Source organism: Acyrthosiphon pisum, chromosome A2, assembly GCF_005508785.2.
Source record: "Acyrthosiphon pisum isolate AL4f chromosome A2, pea_aphid_22Mar2018_4r6ur, whole genome shotgun sequence".
NCBI classification, from domain to species: domain Eukaryota; kingdom Metazoa; phylum Arthropoda; class Insecta; order Hemiptera; family Aphididae; genus Acyrthosiphon; species Acyrthosiphon pisum.
Window position 1 is genome coordinate 18,587,781 of NC_042495.1, and position 14,546 is coordinate 18,602,326.

The window sequence follows — 14,546 nt, forward strand, 5'->3', positions numbered from 1 at the left end:
AAACATTGTATCAGGTTATACAATTTTATTTTTGCGCTTTTATCCCACTACCAAGGTACCAAAGCGCAAATTCATCTTGCGCTTTGAGCAATCGAAAAAAAAGATCGATTTGCGCTTTCGGGCTTCACCGCCTATATTACGTATTTTCGTGCTATATATATTATACCTAGTAATAGGTACTTTGTGTAATACGTTTCTCATCGTATACTTTATAAACACTTTAAAGTATAAACTAATAATTTTACACAAAAATTACCCAATAACAGGATACTTAATAAATAAACAGTGAAATCCGTTATATACATTTTGTTATTTGTATTTTTTAACTAACGAACTCCAATAATTGTCACAATTACATCATAAACCCATATGTTTTAGTTATTTTAAGTATTATTTTTTGAAACCACATAAGACAAATAACTTACATTATTACCGACAAACAATGTAGATTTCACAAATTTATGACAGATTATTAAACGGATTACGATAATGCTATAGGTACAACTTTTTTTTGATGACCCGTGTTTTTGAATAAAAGTTATTCATTATTCAATTTTAAAAGAAAAATCTACTGTTGCGAAATCGCTGAACACAAATTTCTATGAGAATTCATTATTATTATTTTTTTCTAGCTGAATTTGGTAAGTACATTTTGGTTTTATTATATTATTAAATTAACAAAATTTAATATTTTAATCTGTGCAAGATCATAAGATTGTATTCTAGCAGTGGCGTCATTCAGTTTATGTTAGTTTGGGGCAACCATTTCTTCATTTGAATTTTAAAAATTATTTCACTCAGATTCTAGTATCGTATTATAGTTTGTGTGAGTGGTAGTTGCGGGGAGGAGTAAATATAGAATATCCCATGCTAGATTTTGAAGTATAATATTTAAAAAAAAATGGGTTTTGCTCTGCTGTACAGTAGGTTACAAGCTGGTCTCTTTTATGGATTTAAACGGTTTTTGACAAAGTCAATTTTGATTTTTGGTGATACTCTCAAACAAATAACAGTAGATACATGACATTTTTTTTGAACATTTATATTGGCATTTGCTACATACAATAAAATATTCAAAATATTTTACCTTGTTTTAAACTGTTTACGGAAATTATCATTTTAGATTCTGAGTGGAACGATGAATGTTGATTTTACAATGATGTATTTTTTTTTTTGTGTCTGTCATCATATTTTAGGACAGTAAAAGTGGTTCGATTTTCTCCAACAGTATCTTTTCTGATAGGAAAGTGAATCTAGTTGGTACTCAGGGGTCAAAAGTAAAAATTTTCCAGTAGTGACGTGAAAAACGGGAATTTTTACTCAAAATCTGTTTTCGAGAATATTTATTTTGGTTTTTGGTGTAACTTCAAAACACATTACGGTAAATACATTAAATGTTCACTGCTTGTTTTTATTTTTATTTGCTATACATTATAACATTTTCAAAAATTTTCAAAATATTTTGATTTGTTTTAAACTGTTTAGGGACATTTTCAGTTTCCAATTGTATAAGTTTTTTTTTTTTTATGAATGTTAATAAAACTTTATTTGTTGTGTAAAAATACTTGAAAATTTAATACAAGGCTCCTATTATAATGTAACAATGATATTTGAAAAATATTAAAAGTCCTTAATCACAGTTTTTTTTTTTATTAGCATTTAATATTCAAAAATTGACAAAATATGGAAACATCACGAAAATTAGCAAATTATTTCGAGTTAAGAATTCGTAAAAATTTTTCTTTTTAAATCTAAGATTTGAAAATTTAATACAAGATTCCTCATACTATTTTCTACCTTTATCAACAAAAAAAAAAATGTCAACAAGAAATTCAAATTAATTTTTATGAGCGTTTGAAATTCATATTTTTACAACATTTGATATTCCCTTGATTTCTCATGTGACGATTTTCTTATTTAAAATAAAATAATTTTCTTAATTAAAAAAACGAATGACTGTGGATACTTGAAAGTTTCACTGAATGTTTATATTAGCATTTTCTATAAATGATAAAATTTATAAAATAAACTCTTTTTGAGCTGTTTACGGACATTGTCAGTATTCACTTTTTTTAGTTTTTTTTTCTATAAATATCAATAAAGTTATATCTATTGTGTTGAAAAGTATAAAAATTGAATACAAGACTCATGATATATTATTACAATATCAGTTGAAAAACATTAAAAATGCATAGGCACAAGTTTTTTTTATAAACATTTAACGACCGAATTTTGACAACATTTATGAAATATAAAATTGAATAATTATTTTGTAGTTAAAAATGTATAAAATGTTCAACTTTTATATCTAAGGCTTGAAAATGTAAAACATACTTTTTTAATTATTTTGATGTAAATATATAATATTAATTCAACTTACTGAGTATCGTATTAATAATAATTAAAAAGTAATTACAATATATAAATATAATATAAAATATCCACACTGACAAACCGTCATCGCTCAGAATCGTTTTTCTAATACAATGATATTATATCATTGAAATCAAATGTAATACCATCCATTATACAATGACCCACTTGTAAGCTATTGTACAGCAGAGTGACATCCATTTACCCACCTACTTTTCTAGTTTTTTTTTCTATAAATGTCAATACAATTTTATTTATTGAGTTATAAAACCTGAAAAATAAATTTTATAAGACATGAGAATTGATAAATAAACATTCGGTAAGATTTTAATTAATCTACAGTTATTCGTTTTTGAATTACACCAAAATAAGAAAATCGTTACGTGAGAAATCGAGTGAATATCAAATTTTGTAAAAATACGAAATTCAAACGCTCATAAATATTTAATTCGACTTTCCTGTAGACATTTTTTTTTTTTTTTTTTTGATAAAGATAGACAAACTTATGAGGAATTTTTTATTACATTTTCAAATCTTAGATTTAAAAAGAAAATTGTTTATGAATTTCTAACTCAAAATAATTTGCAAATTTTCGTAATTCTTACATATTTTGTCAATATATAAACTTCAAATGCTTATAAAAAAAATGTTGATTATGGATTTTTAATTTTTTTTATCTGCCTTTGAAACAATATACTAGGAACCTTGTATTAAATTTTCAAGCTTTTAACCAACAAATAAATTTGTATTGATATACACAGAAAAAAAACACTAAAAAAAATGAAAACTAAAAATGTCCGTAAATAGCTCATAATAAGACAAAATATTTGGAAAATTTTATGGTGAAAATGCTAATATAATGATTCCGTCAAAATTGCATCTACCTACGGTCATTTGTTTAAGAGTTACACCAAACATCAAAATCGATTTTCTCGAAAACAGATTTTGAGTAAAAATTCCCGTTTTCCTTAATTTTTGAATTTGCTTTTGAAAACTACTGGGATATTTTTACTTTTGACCTCCCTAAGTACCAACTAGATTCACTTTCCTATCAGAAAAGATACTGTTGAAAAAAATCTAAGCATTATTACTGTCCTATAAGGTGATGAGACAAAAAAAAAATACACAACATTGTAAAATCAATACATTCATCGTTCCACTCAGAATCTAAAATACATATGCAAAATTTTTTTTTAAATGCATTTAAATTTCAATTTAGCACAATTATCAAATTTTAAAATAATTTTGTAGCTAAAAAATGTATACAATTGGATAAATTCTATTAAAATTCGAACTTTAAAAGCTTATAAAAAATATTTGTGCCTATTTTTTAAAAATATTTTTCAACTACTATTGTAAAAAAAAATCAAATATAACGCTTTTTGATGCCAATAGGCGTGCTAAGCAACCTGTGAACCAAAAAAATAGCGGTACTAGTACTGAACGGGCGAATGAGGTATCCGCTAAATAACGCAAACGATTTTTCGTTACAAGGCTGAAGTAATTACTATACTGTGGCAAATGCCCTTTATGACACAATTTTTTTATATTATATAGTAGGTATTAATTTTTTCGTCCATTAGCTTCAATGTCCCTTTGTTGATAAATTGAGATTGAAGATACAATATCAGAAACATTAGAGTACCTACCTACATTGTGATGTTCGTATAGAGTATTTTACTATAACAGGCCTTAACCCAATCTTTTTAAAGTTCTTATCAAAAAATATCACGTTCGAAAGTAAAATTTAAATTACTATTATTTTGTAAAGTTGTACATAAACCAAAAATTAAAAGTATATACCCTTCAATTTTGAATCACACGAAATAATAAGGGTATTATTAACAATAATACTCTCAAATGTTCAAAATGCATATAACAGTAATGTAATATAGTTAATCCATACTACAGGGCGTCTTCAGATCAATACTATAGGAGGGAGAAAAAAATATTAGTCTTGAATACCGCTTTATATTATATAACCGTAAAATCAATAACTATTAAACATTAAAAATAAAATTTTCACAGGAAAAATTGGTAAATATATTTCATGTTAACCGTCATCTACTATCACCAACTAAAAAATAAAAGCACATACACTTCAAATTCTAAGAATATGAAATAATAAGGGTATTTTCAATAATACTCTGAAATGTTCGCATAGTAATATAATATAGGTAATCGTTATGAATATCCACACAATAGACTCCATACATTTTCATTAGTGGTACCATTGATCGTATAATGGTTTGTATTTTTAATCTATATCTACAATCAGCGATAAAATAAGTGCGAGAAGAAATTAAGGCATGGGTATAAGAATAAATTGTGAAAGAATAGATATTATGCTACGATTATCAGATGATATTGCGGTAATAAGAGACAATGGAGAGGACTTACAGAATATCTTAGATTTAATGGACTTAACAATGAAAAATGAAGGTTCCTAAACTCAAATAACACTATAATGGATAGTGACACATTAGAGCAAGTGAATAAATTCAATTATCTGGGAAGTAAGATAACCGAGAACTGCTGTAGGTAGTATCAGGGAGATAATAAGTGGAATACATCAGGCTGAATATCCATTTCGGAGCAAGAAAAATATGTTTATATTAAGAAATATGTACATAAATGTAAGTAAAGACCTATTAAAGGCCTATGATTGGAGCATAGAATGGAGTGGTATTGTTGCATGGATGTTAGGTATAACAGATGAAAATAGAGTTCTAGCGTTTGAGACATGATGTTACTGCAGGATGCTGCTTGAATAAGCTGGACAGAAAACATAAACAATTTGGAAGTTTATTGAAGAGCCTGAGAAACAAGAATCGGTCCTTAAAAACAGGAAGAGCCAAGTTATTCGGTCACATAATGCGCCAAAACAGTCCACCATCACTGGGCTATATTAGTCAAATAGTAAGAGCTACAGACTGCAGAACATAATATTGTGAACTAAAAATGAAAGCGATGACGGGAGAAGCGTCAGGAGTGGAAAATGCCAACCAGCCTTCGGGCAGTTAGCAAAAATAGGATAAAATAATCAATGGTGGTAGGTACCAAGAAAAACCCAAGGCAATCCATCACATGAAAGATCACTTTACATTTTATAATTTTAGGTATTATTAATAACCATCGTATATTTTACATCTATTTTTTTATAGAAAAAATTTGTAAGTATATTTTATGTTTATTTTCCTATAGTAAATTTATCCTCTTCTGGAACGACCCGAATACAAATCCATAACTAACTAGAACACACATTGTTTGTAATATTAGTATAGGTTTTTGTATTTATTTGAAGCGAATTCTAGATAAAAATTCAAACACATGTTCTGTGGAAAGGCCAACTGATGTAAACCTCATTTTTAATCTATTGCATAGCTTTTTTTCGCAGGCCTGGCGTGGTAACTGAAAAGAAATTTTTCGTAACGAAAAAGCGTGACCTGTTATTATTACTATTATTATTATTATCTGCGTTCGAAGGTTGTTATCGGTATATTTGCAGGTAGTAGGCCGTCGAATTAAAAATGTAATGGTTTATATCGGAGCAACTATAGTTACACCACGGGCGTATTCCGCAGCATTTTCCGTCGAAGTTAAAATGCATCGGTTTATATCGGAGCAGCTATAGGTAAAACGACGGGCGTAACACAGCGCGGCAAAATACTCAAGACGAACGGCGTTTTCTGTCGAAGCGGGTAACGCGAGTATTGTATTACGCCTGTTGTGTACCTATAGTTGCTCCGATATAAACCATTACATTTTTAATTGGAGGGAAAACGCTGCGGAAATCGTTGTAGCATTCGAAACGTAGCAGAATACTTAAATGTATTTATTTAGTTATATGTATATGATGTACGGTGTTTATCATTATCAACAAAAAAAACTCATGTTGTCATTTTCTTTTCGGTCTTGGCGCTCAAAAAGTATAACTTGAATTTATATCAAAAAAAAAAAATAAATAAATAATTAGTAATGATTACATGATACATAGCTACAGAATTGATATGCAATGGCTTTGCCACGGCAGTCCCTGAGTGCCTCATGATTTTTTTTTTTAAGTGAGGTTGTTATTGAATATTATTCTTGACACATAATTACACATTCTGGTCAAATATTGTAACCCACAAATGAGTACTTCTGGTATACAATTGTGTAACTCAAATGACGCAACCCTCATCATAAACAAAATTATGTTAATAATGGCAATTAACATAAGCTATAACATCACCCACCAGAATTGGAACAATTCATAATTTATTCCAGTCAAGTAATGTAAGCATCAATGTAAGCCTCGTTATTCAAGCCAAATATCACATTTTACCAGCCAAATAACGCAACCAAAAAAAATATGAAATGTGCCAGCGTGTTTTTCGTTGTAATCATGGTTGAAAAATACAACTGTGATTGTAATAAAATTAATATAATTTATTACCTATAGCACTGTTATTGTGATTGCGGAAATTTAGGAGTATTTACTGCGGGAGTAAAGATTGAGGTTAGGAACCTTTGAGAGTCGAACGCCTAAATTGTCGTCAGGAAAATAATAATTTTATTTGAATAAATCACAAAATAATTGTGTTGCGTGTCTTACTGCGCAATCGTTAATTTGAAAACAAGTAAAGGTTAGAATTTTATAATAATACAAAATAATATTCACGAACAATAAACGATCGGAGAGAGTGACTAACTGTGTGCGAACGCCGCGAGACTGGTGGGGAGTGACGTAGTGACGCGACTACGGCAGTGAGAGAACAGTATTTTGGGACAATAGTCGCCACATTATTAACGTTACAACACTGGGCTTATCACTCATAATGTTTAATGTATGTTTGTAACTTGTATACTCAAAAACTACTATTAACCGATTTTGTGATTAGATAATATGTAAAATTGTTCTTAGAGATGTCTGGACCTTGTAGAGTAATTTGAACCACTTTTGGTTCATAATAAGTGCTATATCCAATCCAAAAGCGCAGCCTCTCTACCCTCCCAAGGTGTATTTAAATATGAAATTAAAACACCCCTCCCCCCAACATCGATTTAACTGTATCATATTTAATATGATAAAAATAATTATCAAGTTTAGAATAAAACTTCATAACAATCTGGAACAATTTTTTCCCCAAACTCTATATAGTTCAGTCAAATTAGATCAAAAATCGACGACGATTGGAAAAAATTCGCCCCCAACTGAAGTTTGGTTCACACTTAAAATTTACCTTCCCAATTAACATACTAAAAGTCCTGACACCTAACCCCCTGTGCGTATCTCTCCTCCCCCCCAAAAAGGGTTAAAATCCACCCTCCCATTATTTTTCTTTTAACTCGGTAACTGTTGAACTTAAGTCAAAAAAATATGTAACTAAAATTAAAGACTTTGAAGTTTACTATAAGAATAGAATATTGTAATCACTTAAATTTTTTTTTAAAATTTTTTTCGGAAAAATGTATAGTTTTTCACCAAAATCACATATAAGAAAAATTATAGCCCTTTATTTTTACATGATACACTATTTTTTTTTTTTATATTCATAAACATAATATTTAGGTTGTTATTATCTACGGCACGGCTGTGTTATATCTGTACGATTGATAATACAAACCGATTTCGAACATAGAATAAAAATTCACCGAAAGCTGTATATTGGCATACACCTACAGTATACATCAAAACAAAATTATAAATACACATTGGTGGATATTAAAATTGATAACATATTAAATAGTTTTTAAATTAATTTTTTATAATAAGATAATATTGATAAGTCTATATAATATCATAGAACAATATAGAAGCGAAACTCGACCAGCTGATTGGGGTTGTGTTTCCCTATGATCTGAAGTCTGAACCTCCGGAAAACAAGGAAACGTTTCCGTACACTAACATGATGTTAGACCCAAGGACCAAGGTGTCTCTTTTATGTAAACGTTTCCCGGAACATAGACGGGATACGATACGCGGGGTCGGCTTGTTTACCATTCCCTATTTTACGTATACCACGCTTCCCTGGAAACCGTGTTCAAGGACAATTCACGAAGTTTCATACCTCTGGTTATAATATTATGCATACTTTTACAAAAATATTGTACGATATTATTGTAATTTGTGTTTTTATTGTATAATCGACATGTATTATTGATAATACCATTTAATACTAACCAACATTGAATAACACGACGATAGAACCTTTTCATACTTACGCAAACGTATCAGAATAAAAAAGATCTATCGAACTACAACTATAATCACGATTCAGTAATTTTTCATGACATACAACCTTTTCATTTTCTGTATCTCACAAAGTGTTGTATGTAGAAACACCATTTTTGAATAAAAAGATTCACAATTGAAAATTCAACAAATGCATCCAAAATAACGATTTTTGAAAAAAGTGGATATTGAACATTTTCATTCTCAGCTCGCGAGTGGTTGATCAAAAGTTACAAAACAACATTTTTGGTGTAGTTTTTTAAATTTTTCAACAGCGAAGTTTATAACCGAATTTATACAGTCAGGAGGAGAAGGTTGCAAAAAAATTATTTGAGTATTTTTGTAGTCTTGGGAACCGGTGATTTTAAGCCTTCACCAAAATACTTTCACTTTCGACTAATTCTTTTTCGCAAATAAAACAAGAATTAACCATTTTTATAATAAAGTATGATGAACAAAATCACTTAAAAAAATAGAAGTTCGATGTTATACGCACACACGTTTAACACAAGGTATATACTACCAACGTATTGGAGTGTGACTATAGATGTAAGCTTGAAAATGTTCAATTGAAAATTTTGGAAATTTGTTTTTTTTGTACTTTTGTTCTTATTTTTAAGTTTAAATATATTTAAATACTTTATAAAATTACTGTTTCATTTTGTAACAATTATAATGTCAGATTAAAATAAAAAAAATAAATATTATTTGGGTAAAATTGAGGAAGTCACTCAAATAATAAATAATTACATCCGTTAAAAATTGAAAAATCAATCATTGTAACAAAACGATTATACACTCATAATTTATACTGAAGTAAAAATACAACATTTTTAATAAAAAATAAAAATGCACATTTATTACAGAGTTAAATATTATATATTGATGTAGGTATATATTAAATATATTTTATGATTTGTATTTTGAATTTCTTATATTATGTTCATTAGAATAATACTAACATTATATTAAAATGAGTAGATGGTAATAAAAGTACATACTTTAAAATATAATTATGAAGGTTAAATATACTACATATATATAATATCAAAAGATTTATTTGATAAGAAATTAATATGATAAATAATAAAATTTCATGAAAATTTACATCACTAAGCGTGACACAGTGATAATTATCGCATTATATCGCAATTACCGGCATTATCGCTTGCCGTTACCGGTGACGGAGTTGGATGCACCTCATAATATTCATTTTATACAATGGACTAATAGCACACTGGTTTCGATACGATTAAAATGTAGTCTCGATAACCCGATATCGTTGAAGCAGTCTGATGATGGCTATATGAATCGGATATAAATATTTTTGTCTGATAATCAGTAGCCTATCTAATTAAATGATTGGTTTTCCGCACAATGATGTAATCGTTGTCAGTTTATAGTTTAGAATATTATATTATTATTATTATATATATAAGAGTACTACACAGCAACTTGGCAACTTTTGATAAGTACGTTTCTACCGAGTGTATATTATAATATAATAAGAACATTGAAAAACATTATCCTGTCCCTCAAATAAACAATTAAAACCAAGAATATACGTTTTTAATTTTTTTTACATAACAATATGAACATCATCTTTAATTCTCCTGTAAACATTTTAGTATGCAAAATATTATAGTATTATGATAAATGTAACAGTCTTTAATTTTAGTTCTATATATTATGGTTGTCAGTTCCAACCAAGGTTTAGTGATTTATAAGTAAAAACATCTTAAAAAAACCCTTTTGAAGTTTGGGGGAGGGGGTAAGAAGGGTAAGCGTCAGGACGTTAAGTATGATCATTAATTAAGTAGTAGGTGTATGCCAATATTCAGCTTTTGGTGAATTTTTATATTATGGTCGAAATTGGTTCGTTTTATCAATCGTACAGATATAACACCGCTGCGCCGTTCATAACAACAACCTTAAATCTTATGGTAATAAATATAAAAAAAAAAGTGATTACAATATAATATTTTTATAGAAAATATTACGGTATTTAATTTTGGTCCTATAATTTTTTGTCGTGAGCTCAATGGTTAACGATTTATAAGAAAAATAGCGGGAGGGTAGATTTCACCCCTTTTAGGTGATGGAGATATACGCATAGGGGTTAGGCGTCAGGACTTTTAATATGTTAATTTGGAAGGTATATTTTAAGTGTGTACCAAAATTCAGTTGGGGTGATTTTTTTCCGATCTTTTTCCTAATTTGACTGGACTAATAATTCTTATTTTAGTTATGATATAAACAAATATGTTTATAATATAATTACGGATAATATGATGTCCATAGTTAAAATTTAATAAAACATTATAATTTACAGTAACTTGGTGTACGTATCCTTTATTTATTTATTTGTATATAATATAACAGGTACATGGTAATGGTATTTTGTGTGGAACTTTTCTTTTAATATTGAAAAATCTGACCGGAGCGAAGAAAGTATTAGTACAAAAATAGTATATTATTTTATTTCATGTTTCAGAATGGTAAAAATGTTTCTATTGTCACATTTAGGGTGGTTTTTAGTAGGAAATTGTACATATTGTCTAATTAGTATAATATTGGTGGATAAAATTAAAAACAACCATACAAATTATTCAAAATATTTGGAATGAACTTACAAAAAAACGAAGGAAAACGATACTGTTGTAAATATTTTTAAATATTAATATTTTATAGTTAAATATAAGAATCGTTGAATTCGAATTATAAATTATATTTCTCAATAACGAAGAAACTCTATGTCAAATATTGCACATTAGTTTAATTTATTGGGAGTTTTTTTATTCCTTCTTGACAACTGAAAAAATATAGGTCTTGTAATTTGTACCAAAATATATATTTGTAAAAATATCTTTTTGATCCCGGTTATTGTAAAACATATTAAGGAAGTGACCAATATTACATTATTGCAGAACAAAATCGTAATGTTCGATCAAAAACAATGAGTTTCTAAATTAAAAAAATCATCTCCTACTTAATATTTTAATTAATGAAAATTCATAATAATTCATATTTTAACCATAATTTATTATACTTTATAACTTATCTATTTTAGTAACAATATATAAAATGATTTTTTTTATAGTAAATGAAGGTACGTAGTTATTGTGTTGCTTGACTGAATAAGTAGTTGTATAGTTTTATTTTTATAAACAAGAATTCGTGTACTTGGAACCAAAAGAGCTAAAATCAACTTTTTGTTAAAACCCACATTTTGCATATATTATATTTTATTAGTACACGCATGTCATACTAAAATAACCCTTTTTGAGGATAAAAAAACCAACATACGCAAACAAAGACTAGCAGAATCACTTGATAACATAAAAACATTAGGCAAGCGATTGCACACTAGCAAGGCCATATAACGTGTCGATATTAACTTGATTCAACGTGACTTTGAAAACCAACCAACGTCGACAGCCAAATACTATGAATACAGGTACATTTCACAGGAGAAATCTGGTCAAACCATCTTAAGTACTCAAGAGTCGCACTCAACATGTATTATCAACACTAACCAGAGTCAGCCTAACCTAACCTAATAGTCCAGTATTAGGTGAACTACCATATAACTTTTCCATTAAGCTGACCATTGATTTTATTCAAACATAAATATACTTTGTTTAAACTCAGAAAACCTATTCAGAACCAGTAACTCATGACCAGTAACTAAAAACAGACGGCATCAACAAATCAACTAGAACATTATACAGATGGTAAGAATTAAAATCTGTTATTCATTCATTAAGCCCCCACTTGACCAGCATATAACAAAGCACAGGACATATCTCTTCTACTCAAACTCTTTAACCTTCAATATTTACTACCAAGATTCATAAGAAACAAAAGACACAGAAGACGAAGAACATTAACAGCAGCACTCATGAACTATAGCCAGCGTTCCCTTGTATCGACACAACGCAGCTAATTAAGAGAGCTTAATCCCATCAACGACGATGAACACCAAACTGATTCACCATCGAAAACACATCCCGTGTAAGTGTTTGATCCTTCAGCATAATATGCACAGGCGTAAAACCTCACCATAAAGTGTGGGTACAACATCTCATTTAATAAGCAGCTACAAGAATTTGATTGATATTTTGTGTAATTTTAGATACCAAAAAGATATCGACAGAATGACCCTTATAACTGCACGTAACATAAAATTATGTTTGCATTCATATTGAGTCAGTTAAAATCGGTTTTTGACTAAATAGTATTAATTAAATGATAATTTTTAAAAAAAGAAGCATTTTCCAGTGAACTATGAATTAGATTAACCTATGTGGGAGGAATCGAAATGAACTAGCAACATAATATAAAGATTTGTTAAAAATTACAATTAATTAAAATACAAATTTGTTTATATCACTAATATTCTATGCACATTTATAAATTGTATATGACTCATAAAAATGGTAGAAGGACAATAAGACCATCCTGAGGACATATTGTCACCTTGACCATAAAAATTATAAAAATTTATATTATATTTTATTGATCACATTATATTGACATTATTTAATTTCTTAAATTAAATTTTTTCAATCTTAAATCTTAAATACACTTCTGGAAATCTGGATCAGAAGCTTTACGTAATTTTGTTACTAGAAAATTATGTGGTCAAATGGTTTATTTTCAGATGATTCGAGAAAATTTAATCACAAGCTACCTTGTAGTTCCATTATTATTGGTTTCTAAATGATGTTTATTGAATACAGTTATCTAGTTTGTTATCTATTAATAGATTATTATAGTTTTAGATTATTTAACACTATACGCAACGCAAATGTAATTGTTTATCGTTCATTGTTTTAATTTGGATTTGACACAATATAATGCTCATGGTGCCTAGAGAAGATAATATCTTCTCTAGGCACCATGATCTAAGATCTAAGATTACCATATCTAAGATTTATGATCTCCTCCTGCCACAATGCGACATTAGTGAGTCAAAAAAATATTAAAATATTGAGCAAATTATGATTTAATTTGTCTAAATAGAATTTGATCTATTTGATCTAAAAAGAACGACTTTGGTAGTTAGGTTATTGACAATAGTGTTGCATGAAATACATGACAATCATTAAAAAATAAGAATCATATGGTCGAAATGAGATAATACAGTTATACAAGTTTTAAATTGCTATTTGATCTACTGAAAAATTTGATAATTTCAAATATCATATTTTGGTTCCAAGCACACGAAATGCTAAGTACTAAAATTACTTAAAAGTTTAAAGTCCATATATCCATATTATATTATACAATATTTTAGTATATAGGTAGATATTATTGTTGTTTTATTAGTTTTTTATCATTATGATTGTATACTATTGATAATTAATTTTTAAATTAAAATATTACAAGTGTGTAAATATTTCACAGTAGCTAATTTTTTCTTCCTGAGCCTTTGATTTAATATATTTAGACGATCGATGTCATAATTATTAATATTTTTTTCTTTTTTTCCAGGTATGAAACATTTGTGTTTTTTATTTCATTGATCTTAATAATTAATTTTTGTTTAAAAGTTGCTGAATACATTTTCAAAAGCAGTATTTTTCTTTGTCGAAATTGCTTAAAAAACAATTTGAAAATCATAGTATAAACTTTTTAAATCTAAAGCATTATTTAGGCGTTATAAAAACCATACATTATGGGTGAGTGTGATTTTGTAGTTTCACATGCGTCCAAAATTGTGTTAACGGCGATGATCCGAACATGGTCTTCATTGTGGAATCTGATGTTACATCGATCCACTGTTCTTGTTCAATATATGACAAATTTATTGTAACGTCAGCACTGAAGGGATTTTTGATCCAATTTTGTTGTTGAGTATTTTGTGGAAAATAGTGTTCGAAATGAATTTTGAGTTTAGATAAGTAGTCAATGAACTCATTTTTGACGATCTCATTCAAGTTTATATAATTTC

General features: G+C 28.2%; 1 long non-coding RNA gene across 1 annotated transcript; it reads left to right on the forward strand.

The window, feature by feature from the left end:
• Positions 1-114: 114 nt before the first annotated feature.
• On the forward strand, positions 115-7,463 carry LOC115034213. The gene is made up of 2 exons (XR_003839567.1): positions 115-641; positions 4,402-7,463. It is a non-coding gene; the product is annotated as an uncharacterized LOC115034213 (long non-coding RNA).
• The last annotated feature ends 7,083 nt before the right edge of the window (positions 7,464-14,546 follow it).